The sequence below is a fragment of the Excalfactoria chinensis genome, chromosome 1 (genome assembly GCF_039878825.1).
Source record: "Excalfactoria chinensis isolate bCotChi1 chromosome 1, bCotChi1.hap2, whole genome shotgun sequence".
NCBI classification, from domain to species: Eukaryota; Metazoa; Chordata; class Aves; order Galliformes; family Phasianidae; genus Excalfactoria; species Excalfactoria chinensis.
This window is the reverse complement of record NC_092825.1, coordinates 128,520,440-128,539,286: the sequence shown is the minus strand read 5'-3', so window position 1 is coordinate 128,539,286 and position 18,847 is coordinate 128,520,440. Positions and strand designations below refer to the sequence as shown.

The window sequence follows — 18,847 nt, the reverse complement described above, 5'->3', positions numbered from 1 at the left end:
TATTGTTTTGCCCTTACTGGTTTATGTACGTACAAAAAGGCACTGGATTGTATTTACCACCTTCCCAGCTACTGAATTGCTTAGCATAGATACTTTTTTTCATGAGTACTGTCATTAAATGCATGAAATTATTGATTTAGACTGCTTTCCTGAGAGGCTGTTCCTTAAAAAGAGCAGACTCGGGTCTCCTTTTGGCTGCAAACTAGGCTGAATTTCATAATAAAACTTTCATCAATCAAAGCTCTGAACAACGATAACCTACCTATGATACATCAATGACTAAATCTCCAAGAGAGTGGGCTTTATTTTTTTCTTAGGGAAAAAAATAATATGAAAAAAAGAGAGAGAAAGAGTGTAGTAAGGATGCAGTTTTTCTTGTAAGGAACTTCTTTTGAAGAGATCGTGCCAAGAAAGCTGCTAAAGGGATAACTTGCTTCTGTAATTTGTAGAAAGGAGCTCTCTTAATTACAGCCAGAGTTTATTGCATCTCTCCTTCTCTCTCTCCCCCCATGTGCATGCACACAGAGAGCTTGAGAAAGCTGGCAGCGCTACCTGAATAGCTATTGAAAGAGTGTGCGACTTCTCAGTGCCTGCTTCATTACTGGGTGCAGCTCTTCCCAGGCGTGAGAGCGCCTAACTGAATTCTCCCATCGCAAAGCCCTCGGTAAGTCCCCTGTGCAGGCAGAGCTGGGGGTTAGCCCAGAGAAAGGAAGGAGGGGGTGGCAGGGGGAACATGGGAGCACTCGGCACAGCTTCACATCTGCTCCATTTCTGTAGTAAACGAGTGGGATCTTCTCTGCTTTGCTGGGATGCAAAGGCAATCGCGTGGAATGTTTTGCATGCCCAGGAGCGGTGCTAAGTGTCTTCAGGAGTGCTAGAAACGGAGCAGAATTTTTCTACCGGAGATGAGATTGGTGAATGCTTTTCAGAACTGCAAGAAGAGTGTTTGTGTCTTGGTTTGGTTTTGCCTGTAATTTTCCTCTTTTCCTCTCCCTTCTTTTTGCGTTTGTGTGAGTGTGTTTAATGTGCTATTATGGTCAAAAAGAAGAAACTGTGTCTTCCTGTTGATTGATGGCTTTTGAAATGTAGAACTTTTATCAGGAGAGGGATGAGAGCTGCAGCTCCAGAGATCTGAGTGCTTTTTATTTGCATGTGCCTTCTTGTCCATGTTTCTGGTGCTGATTGTACAGATTTACCACGCTCAGGAGAAGTCTGAAAAGATAGTATATGCACATTTACTGCTGCATACGCTGATGTTTATGCTTGTTAAATGTGCCCATGTCACATGTTTTATTAGTCACCGCCTGACAAGTGGCACTCTCCAGGTAGCTCCTTTCAGTAGATGCAGCAGAAAGTACTCCCAGGCTCCCTGGCTCTTATTTACTCTGATCCTGTATGTCAAGCTCATTAGACTCAAAAGAAAATGATAGAGGCCATTGGAGAAGTCAGCCTGTAACTCTCCTGGCCCCAGCTGAGCACTGGCATTAGAAATGAAAGCTGTGAATGATGCAGCTGTTGGAGGGTCCCAATGCACCAGGGCTGGCTGCCTTTTGATTTGAAAAGTATGGACGAGTTACCCCAGGGATGGGCTGCAGGTTATTGGCTAGCAGTACAAAGCATTAACAGAATGACTGTCTCCAAACTGAACTTACATGCATTTACCCCATACTGAGGTAAACACAATCTAGAAGAACTGCTTTTTAAGTAGCAGGACATGGGACCATTGGCTCACATCTTACTACCAGTCCAGTCCATATGTCTGTTGGCTACAGCTGTCCACTAAACATACAGATGACACAGCTATATTTATGAGGGGAAAAAACTGCTTTGTGTATTTAGAAAACATACACTAGTGATTTGAAACTACTGCTTGGTGTCCCCAGACATCATTTTCTCTTCTACTGAGCAAACATGATAGCTCAAAGGATTAAGTTTTAAGGTCTGCAATGCTTGCTTTCCAGTTAAAGTGAGTAAATTTATGTCTCTTCTACAGGTCAAAAGGACCAGATTGACTTTTTTTGTTTGTTTGTTTGTTTTTTTTCAAAAGGCTTCAATGTATCAATGTATAATACAACTTATATAAGATAATATTAAAACAGAGTTCAGACCTGTAGGCAAAAATAAAATAGGTGTTGCTTCGTGAGTCTCAGTTGTTTTACATTATATTGATAGGGGAACGTGTGCAGATGACTACAGAATTGACAAGGGCACTCATATAGCTTCATAGAGTGAAGGCAATAAGTAGGAAAATCTTACATGTTCCAGGTTTTCAGAGGCAACATTACTTCATCAATAAGCTATACTGTTGTCAAAATCACATTGTTACCTGGTGTCATAGTTTTGTGACACCTGGTACAGTTATTGCATCAAATATAACAGTGGGGTGCTATACAGAGATGAATAAACCCAGGTAGATTAATGTGTGTATGGAGGGGGAGAATTTGTAAGAAAAGAACACTTTTTGTTGTTGTTTTGCTTTTGTACCAAACAGCTGCATAAGTTTGTTGCTAGAATACTCTCAGTACAACAGTGCACTGCCCTTCTCTGTTTGTTTTGCTTTAATTATCTGCCTGGACATACGAAAAAGTAGAAAAAAATCAATATGAAGAATCTCAGTATGAAGAGGATAGAAACATGTACTTCTGCTGAGCTCTGCGCCACATCCCTGTGTCAAATTCTGCCTTGATCACATTCATTTTAGTAAGGAGGTCTGCTATCAGCATGGCAGGATGTTCACAAAGCAACTTGATAGCAGGTCAGGATGGAGGAAAAATGCTGGGGGCTGTTTGCCAGAAGCCAGATGCCATGACCCTTCTGCCTACCAGAAGCGAGTATTCTGAGCGCGTTACAACCCAGCACATGATAAAGAGACGAAGTGCCTTGTCTGACAGGCAAAATTCTTATTTACACGGCCAGTGCCTGTTCTGTAGAGCCTCACCCATGGCACATGGGATATGGCTTCCCTGTTCGCCCACAGATCTGTCCTGCCAGGAATCGGATGAGGCTGGAGCCATTTGTCTCTTCCCACACTGGGAACTATGAGCACCTGTCAGACAAGGCTGCCCTAGATTTCAGTATGCACCCACACATCCATTTAGTAGGAAACATAGTAAGTGGTGGGCTGGACATATTGGCTATGTTTGGACTGCTCTAACACAGTTGAAGTTAGACAGCATGTGGAAATACATGCAGTCAGTATGCGTTTCCAAGTAGTGCCTTATTTTGTCAGCATAGAATCACAAAATCATAGGAGCACTAAAGTTGGTAAGACTTCTCAGATCATCATGTCTAGCCACCAGCCCACTCCCACCATGCCCACTGACCACGTCCCTTAGTGCCACATCCAGTGAGTTCTTGAACACTTCCAGGGCTGGTGACTGCACCACCTCTCTGGGCAGCCTGTGCCACTGCCTCACCACACTTTCTTGGATTTTTTTTTCCTATAATTTCCTATAATATTCGACCTGAATCTCCCCTGGTGCAACATAAGTTTATTCCCTCTTATCCAGTCACTGTTACCCTGGAGAAGAGGCCAACACTCTCCCTGCTATAACCTCCTTTCAGGTGGTTGTAGAGAGTGATAAGATCTCCCCAGAGCCTCCTCTTCTCCAGACTGCACAATCACACTTCCCACAACTGCTACCTATAAGACTTGTGCATAAGATCCGTAGGATCCATAGGATCCTATAGATGCATAGGATCCATAAGATCCTTCGCAGCCTCCTTATCTTTCTTTGGACACACACAAGCAGGGTTATATTTGTAGGAGGACTGGACTCACTGATAGAAAAAGTCATCAGACCTTGCCAGCAAGAGCTGCTGAGATATAAACGTGCCTTTAAGCCAACCTGGGTTTTCATCAGAAATTCTTTCTGTTGCTCTCTGACTTGAAATGAGCTTGTCTCCCTGTCTCCCTGCCCCCCCATCAAAGATTACAATTCATGAAGCAGAAAATGCCTGACATTCAAACACTGGCAGAGTTCTTTTAAATTATGTTTCTAGTTTATCATCCTTTTATATGTCAAATTTTCCTATTTCCCCTCTCTATTTTTATATATAGGAAAATGTTTCAATCCAGGCATTTCAATACCCATCAGTAAAGTGTATGTGGCAGTATATCCTAATCTACTGAACAAAGGGCATTGCCTGTGCTGGCTGTAGGGTTGTTGTTTTTTTAATTTAACTTCGATTACTCTACAATTAGTAAAGCCAAACTGGAAGGAGCAGAGACTGGTTTAATTAATTGTTGATCGCCCTAAAAACCCCCTCCATTGCCCTCAGACACTTTCCTACTTCTCTTCCCCTTTCATGTGGAATCCCTCCAAGTCTAACTTTGATTAAAGCTCTTTGGAACAGGTATCACATATCCAGTCATTGCACACTTTCTTGTTCACCATACTTCATGGAAACATGAAATATTAACCATAGCTGGAGTGTTTGGAGTGGATAAAAACTAATACAATCTTCTGACCTTAGCTGCATTTTTTTTTTTTTCTACAATTCCATGCACTTTATTGAGGTAAAAAGGAGAGAAACATCTTCAAACCTTCTGTGAACTTTTTGTTACTATCCCTGGAGAAGAAACTCAAAATCCATCCTCTGCTGCCTTTGTCTACTGCATGACCTTGGTAAGAGTGGAAGGACCTTGAAAATCCATGCTCATGCAGTTATTGGAAGAACTGTGAAAGAACAAGAAGGATGTTCTTCAGCATGGCATTCTTTTGATTAGAATGACTTACGAATTGTTTTTGTCATTGCTAGGACAAGAGTGGAAGTGACATTTAGTAGCACATGGATTCCCCAGTAATTTGTGCCCCATAATACAAATTAGGTTAAAGGCAGTTTACCAAACCTTGGGACAGCAACATTTTATTATTTTCTCAAAGGAAGATAATCTACAATGTTAATTATAAGAAGAAAACAGTGGTGCAAGGAACATACAACTCTAAATGAAAATAAACTGATTAATTCAATAGGACGTTGTAGTCAAAATTCCTCACTAAGCTGAAAAAGAATATCTACATTCAGAAGTTACACAGTCTCAGTTTTCCCTTTACTGTGTTTTTGTGTTAACTCTGCAAAATAATTAAAGAAGGGGAAGGAGAGCAGAGCAGATAACTGGATAATAGAAGGAATGACCACACTAGCCTGCACATTTCATTGAACTTCTATCCAAGTTTTACTTGAAATTGAATTTTTTTCACTGAAAAATGATGACAGAATATGTTCCCAGCACTACAACAGATGCTATTAAAGCAGCTTCTTTCCATTATGAAAATAAAACTGAAGCACTATAACATATGTTGTGTTGATTCATGTCTTAGGAAACACCATTCCATGGAGATATATTTGATAAATGCAATAAGAAAGCAGCTGATTCCTTAGAAAAATGCATCTGACTGCAGCATTAGCCACTTGCATATTATACTCGACAAACACTCAGATGTGATAAGTTTTACTACATTGCCACAAGACCTAAAAAGAAGTTTCATTCAGATGCAAAATTATTCCTTTATAATTCCGAATGTCTTATAAGATGCTACCTGCAAGTGGGAAACATTGGTAAACAATTCCTTTTATGGGAGTCTGACCCCAATGTTCTGTTGCTAGCACTCAGACCTCCAGATAGTACAGTTCCTCATCTGCAAATTCAGACTAGTTTTTTCTGCCTCCACCTCCTCTAATTACACATCCTTCTTCTGTCTCCTTGCTTGGACTGCATACAGAGGGTAAAGACTCTGCCTTGCTATACACACAACACCTACACAGTCAGCACCTACACAGTTCTTGGCTGTAGGTGCTTTTGCCAAAGAACTCCCTCCCCCAAGCTACAAACTAATGTTGTCTCAGCCAATGCCAATGATGCTGGGAGTATATCCCTCAAGAGTGCTGAGCCTGGAAGCACTGTCAGGCTACAGACCTCTTCTGGGTGTGACTGCCCTGTGCTGTGACCACCAAAGGCTTCAGTTCCCCCTTTTACTATGTCAACTTATTTTACAAATAACAAAATCCGTACTCAAGTGTTTGAAGAAGAGGCTGTGCATATCAGTTCTAGAATCAGCATCTGGGAATGGACGTAGAAGTTATATCAGTGACACTGAGAAATACCAAATTTTTTGACAGTTCTGTTAGCTCCACAGAGCTGCCTACCATGAGTAAGTGTTTGCTTTTGACAGTTAACTAGATAAGGTGACTCCATGGGGAGCTGATAGGTGCCCTAACAAGGTGTGTCATTGCAGCATTTTCTTTCTGACCAGGAATTCACTCACGTAACTGACAGCTAGCACCTTTAGTAAAATTCAGCATAAATCAATCAGAACAACAGCCCATCTTCCTGATGCAGATATGTCCTGAGCCTGACTCTGTGTGTTTGGATGGAACAGGCTCTGTGAAACAGGAGCATGTTTTGGAGCCTGAACTCAACTTTATGTTTAGTATATTTTCTGTTAAAATATAATATAACAATACTGAAAGAGCATTCTATTCTACCTTTAAAAAGCAAAAAACTCTCTCTCTGTTGAAGTAAGACCACTAGGTGAATTGATCCTTGACAAATTTCTTTCAATTCAAGGAGGTTAAACCCAGGTGTACAGAGCATGGTAGACAAGACCTGGTACAAGATGTAGGGGAGTCTGTAGAGTACAGCTCTGCTACATCCTTCCTTGTCTTGTTGCTCCATTGGGATCACTGGGAGAAGACAGAAGTTAGAGTAGCCCAGTACAGGATAGGGGAGATAATTAAAATATTGTTCAAAAAAAAAAAAATAAATAAATAAAAAAATCCTGCAGAACTCTCGTAGGGAATTATTTTTATGTTGCTTTTCTTGAGATAGCATGAACATGGCCACCACTCTAGACCAACTAAAAGACCAGTTTCTTATGGAGTCTTAAAAACTCAGTTAAATGTAAAAGATCTCTTTCACTGAAAGAGAGCAACTGAAACTGTTGGAAAATGGCTCCAGATAATGCCAGACCTGCCCATTTCGTAAACCTCTGTTGTCTTTTAGCTGCATTCAATCAGAAGTCAGCAAGGTGATTCAAGCCTAGTGTCTTAGTTTCAGCTGGGATGGAATTGTTTTCTTTAGTGTGTGGTGTGATGCCATGTTTTCATTCTAGAAGAAAAGAAATGTTGACAACTCTCTAATGCTTATGGTTGTTGTTTAGCAGTGTCGTGCAGAGTCAAGGCCATTCCAGTTTCTCAGTGAAGAGCTGGGAGGAATCAGAATCAGAACAGCTGACTTAAACTGGCCTAAGTGATATTCCATACCATATGGCATCATGCAGAGAGTCTTGAAGGGAATGGTAGTGCATTTTGCTCTTCTGCTTGGTTGGGGGCTAGCTGGGCACTGGTCAGTGCATAGTGAACAATCGCTTGTCATCATTTGTTATATACATTCATATATATATAAAGTCAAAACTATTTTCCTTTTCCTTTTCTCTATCCTAGTAAATAGTTTTCTCTCAGTTCAGGAGTTCTACTTCTTTTTTTATTCTTATTTTTTTTTTATTTTTATTTATTTATTTATTTATTTATTTTCAATTCTCTCTTCCATCCCATCAGGAAGGAAGGGAGGGAGCAAATGACTGCGTGGTGCTGAGCCACCTGCCGGATTAAACCACAACACATAGATTCACTACAGAATAGGAAAATCCCCAAAGCTTTTTTCTCCAAGAAGCTGCCTACCTCCTAGATCTGTAATCAGCTCCCTAGAGGTTATTGTCAGAGCAAGCACCCTGACTCTGGCTCAGAAAAAGACAGTTATGCCTTTCCGTACAGCTGGGAGTTCCTGCAGCCCTATGTGTTGATGTTGCATATCTGAGCCTCCTTTGGACACTGCTGGAACTCTAGGGAAATAATGTTGTTGTGTGGTTCTTCACTCCCCAGGCTTAAAGAGTCCAGGTTTCTTCTTCTTTTGAGTGACATAGGATGGCTGGCCACTTTCACAGAGTTAAACAAAATCATTTGGTGGTGAAATCATTCAGCAGTGAAGGAGAGAGAGCTTATGTATTGACTGAGCTCCCCACAGACGTTACGTGACATTGCTGAAGTAAAATATATAGGATCAGTTATGTGTGCCAGCAAACTGTAATACAAAGCTGTAGAAATTGTAAAGTAGGTGTGATGTTATATTTAAAAAATGAAAAACGTATTTCTTCATGAGAATGCTGTGCAATGCAGGCAAGCATTCATTCTGAATTGCTCATTGGGAAGCACCACTGGATTTTACTTTCCAAGGCACTACAGAGATCAGTACAGATGTGAGCCTTACTCGCACTACAGATTCCCTTTGAATTCTCAGAGCATATTTCATAGCTCAATATCCTACTGCCAGGTGTGTCTGAGGTCAGAGCTCAACACCTCTGCTATTCTGCTAGCTGCCGCAGTTTTAGCTTGGCCTCCCAGCTGAAGGGGCTAGTACTGAAAGCAAACTAAAAGGCAAAGCCATAAGGGTACTTCCATCCTCCCTAGGATTTGGTTGTCTTGGCATGGAGTTGGGACTGTATTAAAACAAAACTGATATTTTTTCTGGCCAGCAGTGGGAAAGAGCAGGGCTGGCAACAGGATAGTGGAAGGAGGGGAGGACATGCATCATTGTAGTGTAGGATTCTGCGTCACCTCTATTGTGATCCAGATAAAATATCTGAAAAGTCATCAGGCTTTTGCCATCTGTTCAATTTTTGGAATGCTTCCAGGAAAAGACAATGCTTATAAAGAATGTGTCCATTTTAACTAACAGATTCTTCCCTCTCCTCAAGTGCAAACCATATACATTTCATTTGTGATTATGGCCACAGGTGTATGTGGCTCAGCTCACATGGACACAACAATAACGAGGCTCCTAATTTGCTACTAATCCACCTAGTGACACACAGATGTCTAAGCAAGCAACTCTACATCCAAGTAATGAGTATGTTATTTATTAGAGTTGGATAAGCTTGCCTGGTTTAAATCTGGATTTAATCTTATCTTAAGATATTCAGTGCTGGGATTTTGGTTCAGCAAAGTGTCAGCATAAACATACATATTGCTATGTCTGGAAGTACCCACGCTACAGCTGTGTTCCAAAGCTGTTCCCCCAGAAACATGCAACACCTGTATCTCAGTGTGTATCTCATTTTTCATTTTTAACAAGGAGCAACTGAGAGTAAACCAGATTGACCAGCTTCTGATTATGCACTGCATGAACTACCAGCCCTGTGCATTGCTGAAACTAGTGACACCCAAAGGAAAAAAATAAGGACCAGCACATTTCCACATAATACGTCTTAACATCTGACCTCAGGATGAATTCAGACAAAATCAAAACACTGTTTACAGGAGTGATTTTTCTTCTCAGCTCTGCAGTTATTGAAGGCACTTAGTACACATTAATTAAAATTAAAGAAAATGAAAAAAAAAAGAAAGAAAACGGCTCACGGCTAGCTTAAGGAGTAACATGTGGCACGTAATTTGGATTTGTAGGTGATTTAAACAGTAAGCTGCATTACACATCCCTCCCATTTAAGATATGTTGATTCCATAATCTTCCATCTGGATTTTCATCCAAACTTTGGTTAATGCTTTGGTTGTCTGCTGGAGGAGGTACATCGTAGAGTGAGCAGAGCAGGATGAAAATTGTCCAGCTGAAAAAAGTGAGTATGACAGAAAGTGACCCTGAGCAACAGCATTGTATGGGAACTTCTAATTTCCTTTTAGTGACAGAACAATTATTTTACTTTTTCTCCAACAGCAAACAGTCCTTCTGTATTTAGTGCAGGATACATTAATAATCAAGTGGCAATTTAGCGTATGACCTTCTCTCTTTTTTTGAGCTGAAAATCATCTCATGGCATCAAGAGAGATCAGACCAAAAGAGATCCATTGGCAAACAAAGCAAAAGCTTCCACTTTCAGGAGGAAAAAATAAAAACCAAGTAGCTTTAAAAAAGGAGATTGGAGATAGAAAATGTGCCATTTTCATCAACAGCCGTGCAGAGCTAACATCATTTATTTGAACATGCAGTAAAAAATTGCCCAGCTGCTTGCATGACTGTTCTAGCAGTTCAAATCCATGTGTTCCTTTTCATTAACTAGTGTACTGGGGCTATCCCCAGACACTCTCTATCCACAGTTCTGTGGAGACAAACCAATCTGCCAAGTAACGAAGTTAGAGTTAGGTGTGCCCATCTGTACAGGTGATAAAAAATAGCCCTATTATAGGCTGGCAGCAAATACAATCTGATCAATTATGAAATTAAATTATGAACTTCAAAATAGAAGACGCAAGAGTAGAAGAAAGGCAAGAGTAGAAGAAAGGCAAGGGCCAGGGGCAGGGGCAGGGGAGAGAGAAGAGGAGGGGAGGGGAGGGGAGGGGAGGGGAGGGGAGGGGAGGGGAGGGGAGGGGAGGGGAGGGGAGGGGAGGGGAGGGGATGGGAGGGGAGGGGAGGGGAGGGGTCGGGGAGGGGAGGGGAGGGGAGGGGAGGGGAGGGGAGAGGAAGGGAAGGGAAGGGAGAGGACAGGAGGTGGGGAAGGAGAGGAGAGGAGAGGAGAGGAGAGGAGAGGAGAGGAGAGGAGAGGAGAGGAGAGGAGAGGAGAGGAGAGGAGAGGAGAGGAGAGGAGAGGAGAGGAGAGGAGAGGAGAGGAGAGGAGAGGAGAGGAGAGGAGAGGAGAGGAGAGGAGAGGAGAGGAGAGGAGAGGAGAGGAGAGGAGAGGAGGAAAAACTAATGTTCTCCAGAAAGATATGAAGTGCAGTGGCAAATCTGGCAAAGATAATTAAGACATATCTATATAAAGGTTAAAATTAATCAGAAGGAGAAGAACCAAGTAAGAAATTTTTAGCCAAGATCACCTGTAGGATCAGATGCTCCACAGGGATAGAGAGGTGCAAGCTCTGTTTCCCCTCTTCTGTCTCAAATGAAAGAGCAGTAAACAGGAGTGACAGACTCTCTGAGCACATTTTTTCCTTGGCGGAAGCCCAGCCAGGTTCACTGAAGCATCCTGATAGACTGTGTAGGAAGCATGGGAATACCTGTTACTTGAAAATGGATCTTGATCTGGGACTTTATCTTTAGATGGACTAGGGAGGATGCCGGAAAGAGAAAACTGATGACTTCATGGTGGGTACAGTTCAGTAGAGCTGATTTCCTGGACAATTGTTTTATAATTCAAAGGATCAAAGGGATAAGCATGAGCAAGAGAAAAAAGAAAAAAAATAGTAATAAAAATCAGTTTGATGGCCAAGGAATGCAAGGTAATTTTGGCCTCATTTGTTCATTTAGCACACTGGCACATAGCAAGGTGAGATCAGCTTGATCAGCTTTGTGCAGCTGAACTGTTGGTCTAATGTGCTGCCAAGTCCCTGGCCACCCTGAAGCTGCTCAAGCCAGAGTCTGGAAAAGCTGTGTATGAGTGACAGCACACAAACACTGAGAGCTAAGGGCAGCTTCGTGCTGAGAGTTGAGTTGGACTGCAGGACTTTACAGCGGGAGAAGCTTAAACAAGCTAGGAGTGATACTAATAAAGCCCTCCTGGGGATCTTACAAAGTTTTCTGTCTTCAAGAAAAGATGCTACGGGAAAGAAGAATGTAGAAGCAGCAGTGTTGGCTGGTGGCTCCACGAGGCCAAGACCACCTTGTAAGGCAGAGCAGGTGGAGATGGTTCTTCTCCATCTCTCTCTCTTACCTTACTGCAGCGAGATTGGAGGTGTGGAAAAAACAGGTGGGAATTTGCATTAAGTACAGGGAAAGTATTAGCTTACGTGGTAGACATTCCACCTGAGATGCAGCAAGCAAGACTTCACCAACAAGATTATGAGAAATCCCAAGATACACATCATGTTTATACCCTAGGTTCTGAAGGAAAAAACGTGGAGGATGAAGGTCATTTGTCCCATCACTACAGCTCACAGCAGTCAGGCTGTGACTGAACCCAAGACAAGCAGTGGTGTGGGCCAGAAAAGAGGGTAACTTGACCTACCTAAAGGAAACAAAGCTTTTGGAGAAAGCATTAAAAACAGATCTGTGAAAAAGCACTATGACCATGTTAGAGCTGTTATTTTTTAACCAAGAATGGACAAGAAGAATATAAGCTATTTTTTTCATGGTGTCCCTGTTAATTTGTTGAGCATAGTTTGGGAGTTGAGGTGGTAGCAAAGCAAGACCAGCAGCAGGAACAGGAGCTTCACTCAGAGCACAACTTCTCAGGCCAAATCATTTAGAAACTGGCAGCCTCACACGTGCTGCAAACACCAACACATCAGAATGAATTTGAAGCTGTTATCCCATGGACCCAGAACAACAACAGAAACATATAGAAAGGTGTTACCAGTTTGAGCCCTGCAGAATTTGTGTTTGGCTTGGCATCAAAAGAATGTTGTGAGATTTTTGACCTGACAGTGTCTTTTATTGAGAAAATTTATGCAGCCCTGAAAGTGAGGAGCTGGCAATTAACAGGAGCAAGTTTGTCAACTGTGGTGCTTTATTTTGACACTGTAGAGAACTCTGTGTACAGCATGTGAAAAAACATGTATCCCATCAGATATTTTCATTGTCAAGAAGGTATAAGCTTTGGATAATCGTAGAAGGAGATGCATTGGCAAAAGCATGAAATATCTCAGTGTAAAAAAATTTAGACAACATTTCACCATCACTTTAATTTATTGCTTTAAAATCTATTAATTTAATTAAATAGAAGAAATTTAATTTCTTCTTTCTTCTTTTCTTTTCTTTTTTTCTTTTTTTCTTTTCTTTTTCTTTTTTTTTTTTTATTTTTTTTTTTTTTTATGAATAGGATCCCTTTTAAATAGGACACAATCTGTTTGGAAACATTAGGCTGCATGGTGTCTTGCATATTTACAGGGGCTAAAATTTGGCATAATTTAAATAGGCTACTTTGAGTGGTGGTGTTAGGTTTTTAGTGCATAAGAACTACTGTGGGCAAGGTTTTCAAACCTTCAAAAAAAGGCATCTCTATCAACATTTATATATAAAACTACTAAATTTTAATATGGCTTTCTGAACTTATCAACAGAGTGTAAAACTGAGTTCCTGGAATTAGAATAGCTGAGCTGGGAGGGCATGTCCACCTGCTATAGCTCTGAACAGCAACCGTACAACTTCGACAGTGCATACTAGCCTTTGCATAGCCTGGTGTTATGCCAGGTAAATATGCCCCACTTGAAAATGTGACATCCAGGTTATCAGCTAATATTTGCTTTTATCATGTCTGTTTGAGGATAGTCATATGTCTTATTGGTATTATAGTGGAAGTTTAGGAAGTGCAAATTATTTTTCCTTCCAGGCTTGGTTCATGTGACTACCTTTTGACAAGTTATGGTACTGTTACTAGCCAATGAAGGTGCCTATTCTACGAATAAAAGCTATTAGGAATACTATGGATAATCTTTAAATTCATAAACAGCATGCTATTAATACAAATAACTTCTGCTGTTTGTTGTCATTATTGGGTTATGTAGAGACTTCCTTTGTTCTCTTTCCAAAAGACAGGAATAAACCAGCCCTGACATCTGAAGCAGTATATCTATGGCAGTACATAGCGCGTTGCTCTGTAGAGTAGCTCACCCACCTTTTTTTTTATGTTTCCCCTCCCTCCCTCCTCTCTCCCTCCCTCCCTTCACCTCTCCCCCTTCCCTCCCTTTCTCTTTTCCCTCCTCCCTCCCTCCCTCCCTCCCTCCCCCTCTCTCCCTCTCTCCCTCTCTCCCTCTCTCCCCTCTCTCCCTCTCTCCCTCTCCCTCCCTCCCTCCCTCCCTTCCTTCCTTCCTTCCTTCCTTCCTTCCTCCTTCCTTCCTTCCTTCCTTCTTCCTTCCTTCCTTCCTTCCTTGCCTTCCTTCCTTCCTTCCTTCCTTCCTTCCTTCCTTCCTCCTTCCTTCCTTCCTTCCTTCCTTCCTTCCTTCCTTCCTTCCTTCCTTCCTTCCTTCCTTCCTTCCTTCTTCCTTCCTTCCTTCCTTCCTTCCTTCCTTCCTTCCTTCCTTCTCTCTTTTTCTCTCTCTTTTTTAAGATTTTGAAGCAGAACATTAAAAAATGCTGCTTCACTTTCATATTAAAAAAACTATAATTTCACATATCTATATTAGATAACTGAATAAAGCATCCACTCTAGATGGATTTTGTCCTCGAGTTCTGTCTTCCCAGGAAGAGAGGAAGCATCAATTGTTACCGCTTTATTAATTGTTCAATTTCTCCCCATGGTAAAGAACGCAAGTTTTAAATGCCAACTGGCACAGTTTGCAAGGCGTATAATTTATGAGGAGAGTGTGAGAAACTGAAAAGAATAGCTACAATCAATATGAACATAATCAAAACACTCAGCTTTCAGTCTCTGCCACGGAGTGTGGCTGCCCATGCCTACTTATCACTCCGAACACATTTCTTACTTTCCTGAACTGTAATTCTCAAGCCATTGGTTTTTTCAGTTGTGTTTTATTTTATTTATTTATTTGTTTATTGGAAAGAAAAATCGTCCTTTTTCTTTTTTTTTTTTTCTTTCCTTTTTTTTTTTTTTTTTCTTTCCTTTTTTTTTTTCTTTTTTCTTTTTTTTTCTGGAAATCTTCTCAAGGGAAAGAAGGACAGGAGGGACAGACTGGAAAAAAAAAAGACACAAACAGTTATATCTTGCTGCAGACAGATCGACACTGATGAATATTGTAGAGGATGGAGAGGATGTGAAGGCAGAGTCAGAATTCTTACACAAGACAGGTTCTTACTGGATATGGAAATGGAAGAAAGAAAGATGGGCAGGTAGCCTTTCACAAACAAGGTGGGAAAGGAAATGCAAGCAGGACTGTAACAATCTTGAATACACAGAACTCCTTCTATAAGTTTTTAACTTTTCTAACCAAGCTATCTGCAGTTCTGGCACAATCTCCAGAACAAAAGCCAGGTGTCTGCAGATTTGCATAGATCTACATATGTTTTGTGATATCTGAGCAGTTTTGCAAAAGCATATCTGATCGTATACAAAAAAGAAAATGGAAATACAGAGAGATTTTGGGATTTACATCCAGTTTTTTTGTTTTGTTTTTTTTTGTTTGTTTTTTTTTTTTTTTTTTTGTTTTTTTTGCATATATATTCTCCTTCTTTCCCCACAGCAGGAGAATTTCACTCTGGTATCACAGCATACTGGAAAAGATTCACTTGATGAACATCCCCACAGCCCTATCTCCTCCCTTAAGTCAACTAAGCTACCCAGCTCCCACAGAAAACCATAGTTTACTCTCAAGTAAACCAGCCTTGAGCTCCATACGTCTCAGCCAGGTGTGAACACAGATAATGTTTCTTAGCTTAATACGTACCCAATCACTTTATTAAATAACAGTCATCTGGCTTGACTAACACAAAGCACTGGTGCCAGCACTGCTGGGAGGGGTTTGGCAAGGACTCTGTTGTCTGTGCTTGGAGGTACACAGGCTGCAGACAAGGATTTATGTTGCCATGTAAAGAGCTCTGGCTCAGCAAACAGACTGTTTGTGCAAATCTCCATTACATACTTATATTCACACAAAATTACTTCTTATGAGGGGGAAAAGATGGAGCAGACTTCAGCTTAGCATTGTGTCCCTGGAGTGCATGAATGTGCACGTGCGTGAGAGGCAATACTTCAGCCTAAAAAGAATTGTAGAATCACAGAATGGTCTGTATTGGAAGGGACCTCATCCCACCCAGCTCCAACCCCTGCCATGGGCAAGGATGCCCCCACCAGCTCAGGCTGCCCAGGGCCCCACCCAACCTGGCCTTGAGTGCTTCCAGGGATGGGGCAACACAGATTCTCTGGTCAGCTGTGCCAGCGCCTCACTGCCCTCTGTGTATAGAACATCTCCTTAACATCTAATCTAAATTGTCCATCTTTTATTTTAAAGCCATTTCCCCTTGTCCTATCATTATCAGACTGTGCAAAAAGTCAGCCTCCCCACTCCTGTTTGTAAGCTCCCGCCACAATTACTAGAAGGGCCTCAATTAGGTGTTTCCAGAGACCTCTTTTCTTCAGGTTGAACAAGCCCAGCTCCCCTAACTGATCTTTCATAGAAGAGATGCTCTAGCCCTCTGAGTATTGTCATAGCCCTCCTCTGGGACTTTTTCCAACAGCTCCACATCCCTCCTGTACTGGGGCCTCCAGGCTTCAACACAATAACTCTAGATGGGACCATCATGAGGACAGAGCAGAGGGGGAATAATAATCTTCCTCTCCCTGCTGGCCATCCCTCTGTTGATGCAGCCCAGGATACTGTTGGCCTTCCAGACTGGAAGAGCACACTGATGGCTCATGTCCAGCTTTCTTTCATGTCCATCAGGACCCCCACGTCCTTCTCCACAAGGCTGCTCTCCATGAGTTCTTCCAGTCTTTACTCATATCTGGGGTTGACTTGACTCAAGTAAAAACACCATGAACTCCATTAAGTACACACATCTGCATGTTCTCAGAGGTATTTTAAACTGTGTGCTTCCCCTTGGTGATCCCCTGATCAGAAGAACACAGGCTAACTGGGAGAAAAAGCTAGGGAAGAATCCACAGCAACAGTGCTTAGGTAGATCTCACTAATGGTTATCAGAGCTGAAACATTCTCACAGACAATGACAACTGTTTGATTTTTGTCTCCACTACCTTTGGGTGGAATAATTGTAAAATCAATTTTATTTTGGCTTAATACATTTTTCACGTGTATCTGAACTTCATCCTTAAGTGAAAATAATGTTCAGGAGTCTTTTGTATTAAAAATCATATACATATCTTCAGAATAAAGAGTACTCACCTCTGAAGATGGATTTTGTTGGGCCTATCTGTCTTGCTAGAACTATTTCTAACTGGGGCAGCAGACTTAAACTTCCAGAATACAGTCCGCAAATTATTTTCACTACATCTTACAGCAGTAGCAGGCAGGCCGATAGCACATAGAATTTATTTATCAGAGTGAATATGATTATGTCTTGAAGTGAAAAGTGCAAGAAAGAAAGAAAAAAATAAGTAGACCAATATGGGTCAGTTATTTACTGAAAAGATGTGAGAAAGCACAAAAGGAAAAGCACAAAAGAAGAAATGATTATCTTCTCTCCAGTACAAGTAATTGTTTTAGCAGATCTCCCCATCAGAAAATGTTTCCCCAACTAGTTTTATTTAAAGATTCTGTGAAAGGGCAAATTGTCTAGTAATCAAGCTATTTCATGACTTAATTTAACCTTGATTAGCATGGCACTTCTCAAAAAGTGCTAATCAATTTTAGCTTCTAGTAAACTGGGAACACTACGCAAATTGCTGTCGCAGCCTCAAACTACTAATCAGTTTTGAAAATCTAAATCAGCACGTATTTTATACTATTATTTTTCAGTCACTGGCTGAAATGCCTTCCTTGACCTTGAAGTGAGAAATGTGTTTTCATGAAAAATAATTAAAGTATTGCAGTTTTTAGTTAAAATACTGAATGTGTGAGAAATATGAAGGGCAAGAATTTTATTTATTTATTTATTTATTTGTAAGTAATGCCATCATAAGGTTATTTCATTTTTATTTTTCCATCTGATGAAGAGCATTCTTGCATATTTGAACCCTATATTCTTCAAGCGTACAGTGCATATTTACACCGCATAATGTGGTGTAAATGCTGGGCATGTTATAGTAACAGGTTTTCCAAAAAGCTGCAGCCAAAAAAAATGTTTATGTTACATGACTTTTCTGTTTTGCAAGCATAAATGCACCCCAAAGAATACCATGAAGTAATTGATAGCACAACCACATAACAGTTTTCTGTACTGTTATGCGTCTCTTTCATGTTCTGTGTTGCTACAAATAAACCTATCACACATCTTTGGGCAGTTTAGCTGTGTCTGAAAATCGTGAATTTTCAGATGTTAAAGGCTGTGGCATTTTTTAGCAACAAAATCTAATCATCCACCATCTGCAGCTTCTTTCACTTATATGTTTATTAGAAGAACACAGGGACCTGCTGCCTTTTGGCAAGAAGATAGATCTCCATTTTAATTCCAAAGACACAAAGATATAGACTACTTCAGTATGCCTGTCTTTTATTTTTCCTCTGCATTTTTCTGAAACGGGCACATAAAAATTGTCAGGAAAAGGCAGGCCATCACAAATGACAATCTGATACAAAGGAAATGGCTGGTTCTGGGTGTCATTCCTTGAAATGGAAGGAAAATGGCATAAGATGGGCTAAGATCTGGGAGAAAGAACAGAAGAAAACAGACCTCTGTAATACAGAACAGCAGCAGAGCAGTGATGACTTCCCTCAGAAGACACTCATACAGATGCAGAGCTATGTTTTCTGACTTAAGAATTAGCAAGAAAGGCAGTGTGTCCAGAGGTCAAATGGTTGTGCCCTACAACCCTCCAGATGACACCCAATAAGGAATATTAAAACTGCCTGTATTTGTATGGATGCCTATGTTTAGAAGTAAGTCTCTCTGCTGCTAGAGAGCCCAAGAAAGTTTCAGAGCAGCCTTTTTGAGCTATGTTGCCTTTTGTGTCCCTTTGACTGCATGTAGAGACTCCTAGGCTTGTACCTGTGCAGGCTGTGCCTTGTGCTTCCTTCTTGTTTCCTAGCACTGACATGTCTCTTGACTTGTGATAGGGGTTGAATGACTACATAAGGGGTGAAAGTCACCTCTTTCTTATGTCTCCATTGAGCAAAAGGCATCAAGTCTACTGACCCCATCAATTTCAGTTGGTGGGATTCCTTTCACTTGCATTTTAGCAATACTTGTAGCGTGCAAAACATCTGACTTCTTCAGATGTCTGCCTTGGGTTGAGGTGACTTGCATATTCTAAAAATGTTGCACTGAGTGTTTTGTTCAGACATAACTGCCTATGTTCTGGATATCTGCATTCAGTCAGATTAATGTATT

The 18,847-nt window shown here is 41.0% G+C and overlaps 1 protein-coding gene across 1 annotated transcript in view; it reads left to right on the top strand.

The window, feature by feature from the left end:
• The first annotated feature begins 585 nt into the window (after window positions 1-585).
• ST6GAL2 (ST6 beta-galactoside alpha-2,6-sialyltransferase 2) overlaps window positions 586-18,847 on the top strand; it is a 178,642-nt gene continuing 160,380 nt past the window's right edge. The window contains exon 1 of the mRNA XM_072360017.1: window positions 586-664. The gene's annotated coding sequence lies outside the window, so the exon portion shown is untranslated. The remainder of the gene's footprint in view (window positions 665-18,847) is intronic.